Source organism: Salmo trutta, chromosome 14 (assembly GCF_901001165.1).
Source record: "Salmo trutta chromosome 14, fSalTru1.1, whole genome shotgun sequence".
Taxonomy (NCBI): domain Eukaryota; kingdom Metazoa; phylum Chordata; class Actinopteri; order Salmoniformes; family Salmonidae; genus Salmo; species Salmo trutta.
This window is the reverse complement of record NC_042970.1, coordinates 53,881,634-53,889,289: the sequence shown is the minus strand read 5'-3', so window position 1 is coordinate 53,889,289 and position 7,656 is coordinate 53,881,634.

The following is a 7,656-nucleotide window of genomic DNA, read 5'->3' as shown; positions in this document are numbered from 1 at the left end:
CTGTTCTCTCGATTTACATCCCCAGATTCAGATTCAGAGTGGGTTGCAGGTGTGATTGCAGGGTACAGTGAAAATTTTAGGCTTCGAGCTTCAACATGCAGGACTAAATTAAATAAAACAATGAAAATGGTAATAAAAACAACAACAATAGAAATAGCACTATATACATAATAACAACTGTAGCAGTGTTATATAATTAAATGTCCCACGGGGTGGACGCAGTGTAATGACTATTGAGGGGGTGGGGGGGAATGGCCATAGGGGGAGTAGCAGTCAGACTAAATTACTATTGAGGAGGTGTGGGGACCAAGTGAAATAAAACAATAATAATAATACAAAAAATGTAAACAATAATATAAATATTAACAACTGCAACAGTGATGAATGTCATTGGGGGTGGGGGCAGAGTAAAGGTCATTTGAGGGGGTGGGGGGAAATGTCCATAGGGGGAATAGCAGGTAAGGTAAGTGACCGCTGAGGGGGAAATATCCATAGGGGGAGTAGCAGGGGGAGTGGAGAGCAAGTAGCGGACTAGTGTTGGCTATTCAGCAGTCTGATGATCTGAGGGTAGAAACTATTGGCCAGTCTTCTGGTTTTTGCCATGATGCTCCTGTACTACCCACGTCTGTGTGATGGAAGCGGGGAGAACAGGGCATGGCTCGGCTGCCTGGGGTCCCTGATGATCTTCTTGGCTTTCCTGCGACACCTGATGTTGTAGGTGTCCTGGATGACAGGCAGTGTGCACCCAATGGTGCGTTCATCTGCGCGTATCACCCTCTGAAGCAGCTTGTGGTCCGTGGTGGTGGATTTGCCATAACAGGCTGTGATGCAGCCCGACAGTATGCTCTCGATGGTGCTCCTGTAGAACACTGTGAGGGCCCTCAGGGACAGGACATATTTCTTCAGCATCATGAGGTTGAAAAGTCACTGTCGTGCCTTCTTCACCACGGTGTCCATGGGATTTGACCATTTTAGCTTCTCTGTGATGTGTATGCTGAGGAATTTGAAGTTATTGACTGTCTCCACAGTGTTGATGAGGATGGGGGCATGTCCAGCCTGGTTCCTCCAGAAGTGCATAATCAGACTCCGTTGTTTTGCTGACATTGAGGGAGAGGTTGTTTACCTGGCACCACACCGTCAGAGTGCCCACCTCCTCCCTGTAGGCCATCTTGTCGATGTTGGTTATCAGGCCTACCACTGTTGTGTCAATAGCAAACTTGAAGATGGAGTTTGAACTGTGTGAGGCAACACAGTCGTGGGTATACAGGGAATACAGGAGGGGACTGAGGACGTACCCTTGTGGGGCCCCTTGTTAAGAACCAGTGTCGAGAAGGTAAAGTTGCCTACAGTCACCTCCTGGGGTGGCCCGTCAGGAAGTCCAGGACCCAGTTGCACAGGGAGGAGTTCAGACCCAGGGCTGTGAGCTTTGTAATGAGCTTATAGGTCACTAGGGTATTGTAGGCTGAGATGTAGTCGATGAACAGCATCCTCATATGTATTCCTTTTGTCCAAGTGGGTAAGGGCAGTGTGCAGTGCAATAGTGATTGCGTCATCCGTAAATCTGTCAGGGCAGTAGGAAAATTTGAGATGTTTAAGTGTGTTGGGGGTGGAGGAGGTGGTTTGGTCTTTGACTAGCCTCTCAAAGCACTTCATGATGATGGAAGTGAGTGCTAGTGGTCAGTAGTCATTCAGTTTGGTTATTTTCCCTTTCTGGGGCACAGGGATGATAGTGGACATCTTAAAGCAGGTGGGTATAGCGGCTTGAGATAAAGAGAGATTGAAAATCTCTGAGAACACAACAGCCAGCTGGTCTGCACATGTTCTGAGGGAACGCCTAGGGACGCCGTCGGAACCTGCAGCCTTGTGAGGGTTAACACGTTTTAATGACTGACATATGTCCTCAGTGGAGACCGTGAGCATATAGCACACATTGTCATCAGGGGCTCTCCTCGGCAGCTTAGAGTCATTGTACTCGAATCGTGAAAAAAAAGGTGTTTCGCTCATCCGGCAGGGTGGTGTTAGCTATCTTTTTATTATCCCTGATTGTTAGGAATCCCTGACACATACACCTTGTGTCTGACTGAATTTCTGCTCCACTTTGTCCCTATACTTGTATTTCGCCATCTTGATTGATCTGCGTAGGTCATATTTGTACTGTTTAACCAAACCTTTTCAGTTTCCCTACAAGGCTGCTATCAATCTACAGTTTCTGATTCGGGTATGTTTTGAAAGACAATATTGATATCATGTCATTTATATATTATTTGTTCAATCCGGTGACTGAGTCGGCGTATTCATTGATGTTATCTGCAGAGGCGACCCGGAACATATTCCAGTCTATGTGGTCAAAACAGTCTCGAAGCGTAAATTCTGATTAGTCAGACCAACGCTGTACAGACCTGACCACCGGAATATCCCTCTTGAGACTTTGTTTGTAGGTAGGGAGAAGCAAGATGGAGTCATGGTCAGATTTGCTGAAAGGAGGACGGGAGAGGGCCTTATACCCATGTCAAAAAGGCGTGTATCAGTTGTCAAGAGTAGAATTTTGTCGATTTAGACAGTCGATGTGTCGGTAATAATTCGTGAATATGGAATTAATTTGAAGAAAACAGGTGCATCCTGTTTCCACTGATCATCCTTCATATTTTCCACAACTTGATTGAAGTCCACCTGTGGTCAATTCAATTGATTGATGATTTGTGGTCAATTCAATTGATGATTTGGAAAGGCACACACCTGTCTATATAAGGTCCCACAGTTGACAGTGCATGTCAGAGTAAAAACCAAGCCATGAGGTCGAAGGAATTGTCCGTAGATCTCAGACATGGGATTGTGTCGAGGCACAGATCTGGGGAAAGGTACCAAAAAATGTCTGCAGCATTGAAAGTCCCCAAGAACACAGTGGCCTCCATCATTCTTAAATGGAAGAAGTTTGGAACAACCAAGACTGTTACATTTAAGTGAACCAACGTGAAGCACTAAGGACTGTCATTCTAAATTTGGTTTGGATCATTTATCAACAGTTATAATTATGATTTGGAAAGGCAAGGCTTCTAGAGACAGAGCTATGCCCCCAAAATGTGAGGAGAGCCATTAGATTGTAGCTTGGGCTAACCTTGCCCCTATCTCATTCTTATCAAGGTTGGTGTGAAACTGTCATAACATGTGTTCTCTCTCTTCCCTGTGAAAGTCAATATGCATGTGCCCTAGACCAAATTCGGGAGATCTCTAGAGACTGAGAGAAAATTGGCAATGATAAAAGAATTGCGTAAAATGGTTCTGCAAAACAGAGAGGCTCTTGACTATCTTTTGGCAGGTCAAGGGGACACTTGTGCAATCATTGGCGATGAATGTTGTACTTTTGTCCCAGATCACTCTTCTAATATGACTGATCTCACCGAATACATTGCCACTGTTGCTAAGAATAATTCCCCACAACCAGAGTGGATGCCTGCAACTTGGTTGGAATCCCTGCTTGGAAGTTAGGGATCCCAAGTTGCCAAATGGGCTGCAGCGTATGTTTATTTCTTAATTTATCTAAATTGTGTCATTTAACATGCTGTGAATGTGTGTGTATTTTTGATCAATTTACTTACATTAATAGAAGTATAAACTTTATTATGATGATAGTATTACCATACTAATTAGATTGTATAATCCAGAATGAAGGCCTTGAAATGATGTGTCTGGTTTTGTGTTGATTTCCCTTACTTTAATAGAAATATGATATGGAAGTTCAAATCTAATGCTTCCTTTAGAATGTAATTATCATTACCACACAAGTGACACATTTTACTTTGTGAAGAAACAGTCTTGAAAATAATCATCTTGTCTTTGGTGTCATGAACAATCGTTGGTTTCTGCCTGTGCCTGGTAAAGATATGAGTGGGGGCCGTCATGACCATCTGGCAGAACGGCCAGAATATGTTCTTTAAGTTAAGATAGGAGACGGTGCCAGACACATGCCGGAACCAACCCTATGAACTATGCCTATGTAACGTGTCTGTAACCAATATATATGGGAACAAACGGGACTGCCCATTTGGAACTCCTGATCGGCATGTGCACTTGGTGCACTGAGTTAGTTGTAACCTCTCCAGCACGCTGATATAAACAATGATTAATTTAAGATTGACTTAGAGTTTCCCTGTGTAAGCACGACAATAGTAACAATATGGAAAATAGAAAGTGTCCAGATAAAATATACAAATATTGTATAAATACTTCATAATTATTAGATGATGCTTACCCAGACACACTTGTCTAAATTGATAGGTAAATGTGAAAGAAATGCTATAACCACCCCTCAGCCACAGCAAGCTAAGTGGTTGGGTCACTATTGTCTAGACATGTACCCATGTTCATGAAATACAATAAATGGCCCTAATCACCCCAGACACACCTGGCTAACTTGATGGGTCATGTAATGATCTGGTGAAGTGGAGTCTTTTGTTTAGACATGTTGTTAGCTAGCTAGCTAAACAGTAGCTAGCTAGCTAGCTAAACAGTTAACCATAATCCCAACTCATGCTACTAGCAATACAAAATTATTGTCATAGCTAGCCACCATGCATGAAATGCTGTAGTATGAATCTGCAGGAAGCTTAAGCCAACCAACTATGTTCAACGTTAGCTAGCTAACTAACATTAGGCTATAGCCAGTGGTGAAAGTAAGGCGGTACAGTCCGGTATGGCGTCCTGGCAAAATAAATAGTGGGAGTTCGCCGTACCAGTAAAACTTGAATCTATCACAATAATGATAACAAAATGCCGAGAAAACTGTAGGCTAATATAGAATTATTTATCATGACCATAAACGGGTGGTAGGCCTATAACCAACACTGCAAAATGCAATGTGGTTCAACAAGAACACTGACATTTTGGCAAGGCAGAGATGAGTGGTCGAGGCGACGAACATCAATGGAGGCAATAATTCTTTCATAATGACAATCGCCAAATGTCACTACACTTTTTGGTGTTTGTGTAACAGATGTCTCTTTCCATTCACCACTGTTTAGAGGCTAGAAATATGTTGCGAGTTGATGAATTTGCATGGGTAGCCTAGTAAAGGAGCCCTTTGAAGTGATTGTTTGACAATCAGATGAAAACATCAGGACTGGTTGTGTTACTGCCACAATAAAAGGTAAAATATTTTAAAAGTTAAATGTCAAATATTTATAACTAGGCCCACAGAGATGCTAATGAATTAATAGGGATTCTAAATAGAATTAAATGGTTAGGCACCACGGCTGGCCCTCTCATTAGGCAGCCACCTAGAGCGGAAATTTGATGAGGTGGCATTTCCAGAGCTAATCGGATCAAGACACACCTCCATCAACACATAACACCTCACATTATTCTGCCTAAAAACAATGATAACTTCTCTCACCCAGTGGCGAGGGCTATTTATGTGAGCGCTGTTCTAATACACGTAGTGTCAATGGGTTCAATGACAGTTCTTACTTTAACCACCAGAGGGCAGTGTCTCTAATAGGCATGCTACTTGGCAGCTCCCAAACACTGTGACTGTTAGCAGTGCTTAGCATAAGCAGTCTTCTACTGGCGGAAAAAACAGACGATTTACATCATTATATTGAGTTTCATTACTCACGGAACATTCTTCACTTCAACAATGTCCATAGAAGAAGCTTAATCCCATCCTTATTTCACTGTAGAGCCTCTAGCCCTGCTCATTATACCTTATCCAACCTTTCAGTTCCACCACCCACACATGCTATGACATCTTCTGGTTTCAATGATGTTTCTAGAGACAATATCTCTCTCATCATCACTCAATGCCTAGGTTTACCTCCACTGTAATCACATCCTACCATACCTTTGTCTGTACATTATACCTTGAAGCTATTTTATCGCCCCCACAAATCTGCTCCTTTTACTCTCTATTCTGGACGTCATAGACGACCATTTCTCATAGCTTTTAGCCGTACCCTTATCCTCATCCTCCTCTGCTCCTCTGGTGATGTAGAGGTGAATTGAGGCCCTGCAGTGCCTAGCTCCACTCCTATTCCCAGGGGGCTCTCTTTTGATGACTTCTGTAACCGTAATAGCCTTGGTTTCATGCATGTTAACATTAGAAGCCTTCTCCCTAAGTTTGTTTTATTCACTGCTTTAGCACACTCTGCCAACCCGTGTCTGAATCCTGGCTTAGGAAGTCCACCAAAAACTCTGAAATCTTCATCCCTAACCACAACATTTTCAGACAAGATAGAACAGCCAAAGGGGGCGGTGTTGCAATCTACTGCAGAGATAGCCTGCAGAGTTTTGTCCTACTATCCAGGTCTGTACCCAAACAATTTGAACTTCTACTTTTAAAAATCCATCTCTCTAAAAACAAGTCTCTCACCGTTGCCGCCTGCTATAGACCACCCTCTGCCCCCAGCTGTGCTCTGGACACCATATGTGAACTGATTGCCCCCCATCTATCTTCAGAGCTCGTGCTGCTAGGTGACCTAAACTGGGACATGCTTAACACCCCAGCCATCCTACAATCTAAGCTTGATGCCCTCAATTTCACACAAATTGTCAATGAACCTACCAGGTACCACCCCAAAGCCGTAAACACGGGCACCCTCATAGATATCATCCTAACCAACTTGCCCTCCATATACACCTCTGCTGTTTTCAACCAAGTTCTCATCGATCACTGCCTCATTGCTTGCATCCATAATGGGCCAGCGGTCAAAAGACCTCCACTCATCACTGTCAAACGCCCCCTGAAACATTTCAGCGAGCAAGCCTTTCTAATCGACCTGGGAACCGTATCATGGAAGGATATTGACCTCATCCCGTCAGTAGAGGATGCCTGGTTATTTAAAAAAAATGCCTTCCTCACCATCTTAAATAAGCATGCCCCATTCAAGAAATTTTTAACCAGGAACAGATATAGCCCTTGGTTCTCTCCTGACCTGACTGCCCTTAACCAACACAAAAACATCCTGTGGCGTTCTGCATTAACATCGAACAGCCCCCGTGATATGCAACTTTTCAGGGAAGTTAGAAACCAATATACACAGGCAGTTAGAAAAGCAAAGGCTAGCTTTTTCAAGCAGAAATTTGCTTCCTGCAACACAAACTCAAAAAAGTTCTGGGACACTGTAAAGTCAATGGAGAATAAGAACACCTCCTCCCAGCTGCCCACTGCACTGAGGATAGGAAACTCTGTCACCTCCGATAAATCCACTATAATTGAGAATTTCAATAAGCATTTTTCTACGACTGGCCATGCTTTCCACCTGGCTACCCTTACCGCGGTCAACAGCACTGCACCCCCCACAGCTACTCGCCCAAGCCTTCCCCATTTCTCCTTCTCCCAAATCCAGATAGCAGATGTTTTGAAAGAGCTGCAAAATCTGGACCCCTACAAATCAGCCGGGCTAGACAATCTGGACCCTTTCTTTCTAAAATGATCTGCCCAAATTGTTGCAACCCCTATTACTAGCCTGTTCAACCTCTCTTTCGTGTAGTCTGAGATTCCAAAAGATTGGAAAGCAGCTGCTGTCATCCCCTTCTTCAAAGGAGGGGACACTCTTGACCCAAACAGCTACAGACCTATATCTATCCTACCCTGCCTTTCTAAGGTCTTCGAAAGCCAAGTCAACAAACAGATTACCAACCATTTCGAATCCCAACGCACCT